General features: G+C 49.6%; 1 non-coding gene across 1 annotated transcript; it reads left to right on the forward strand.

Annotated features, from left to right (window-relative positions):
* The first annotated feature begins 417 nt into the window (after positions 1–417).
* On the forward strand, positions 418–489 carry TRNAE-CUC (transfer RNA glutamic acid (anticodon CUC)). Its single transcript has one exon. It is a non-coding gene; the product is annotated as a tRNA-Glu (tRNA).
* Positions 490–822: the final 333 nt, after the last annotated feature.

An 822-nucleotide genomic window follows, 5' to 3' on the forward strand; every position in this document is an offset into this window, starting at 1 on the left:
TCTGACTGCAAGTCCCTACAGGAAGGAGGCCACACCTCTATCCTTGAGTGTCCAAGTGCTATGCTATGGATTGGGGCCACCAGGAGATGCCTAAGAAATCTTTGATGAAGAGGAAGAGGATAAAGGATTTTCATTCCTCACTGGATGCAAATAGTTGTAGGTCTAGTGGAGAGGCCAGGGCTAAAAATCACAAATTTGGCAGACTTCACGGCATGATTTTAGTACACCACATAGGTACTCACCCCAAAAGCTGCGACCACATGGTTCTGTGTGATACCTGGGTCTTAGCAACTCAGCTGGCAGAAAAAGAGAAGAACCAAACCAACCAGCTGCAGACCAAATGGCCCTGGGAGGGTTAACCAGGGTCTAGTAGATGAAGTCTGGACTGTGGTGAACTAAAATGTGGCTCATGGGAGTTCCCTGGTAGTCCAGTGGTTAGGACTCGGCACTCTCACTGCTGGGGCCTGGGTTCAATCCCTGGTCAGGGAACTAAGATCCCACAAGCTGCGTGGTGCAGCCAAAAAAATTTTTTTAATAAATAAGTAAATAGAACGTGGATCAGGAGCACGTGGAGAGTCAAGGGAATGCATTCAGGGGGCAGGGTGCTGCTGAGGAAGGTCAGGCAACAAGTGATACCCAAAGTCAGGAGGAAGCATCTTCCCTGTCCTGGGCATCAGGTCACAGCCCAAGGACCATGTACATGAGGGAAGCCCAAGGGAGTCAATGTAATAAAGAATCTGACTCCATTTTGGACGTTTGACTGCTGCCAGCTTCCAAATCCCACCACTCTCCTCTCCCACCTGCCCCACAGCTAGGCAAGAT

Source organism: Neophocaena asiaeorientalis, unplaced genomic scaffold (assembly GCF_003031525.2).
Source record: "Neophocaena asiaeorientalis asiaeorientalis breed wild unplaced genomic scaffold, Neophocaena_asiaeorientalis_V1.1 scaffold607, whole genome shotgun sequence".
NCBI lineage: Eukaryota > Metazoa > Chordata > Mammalia > Artiodactyla > Phocoenidae > Neophocaena > Neophocaena asiaeorientalis.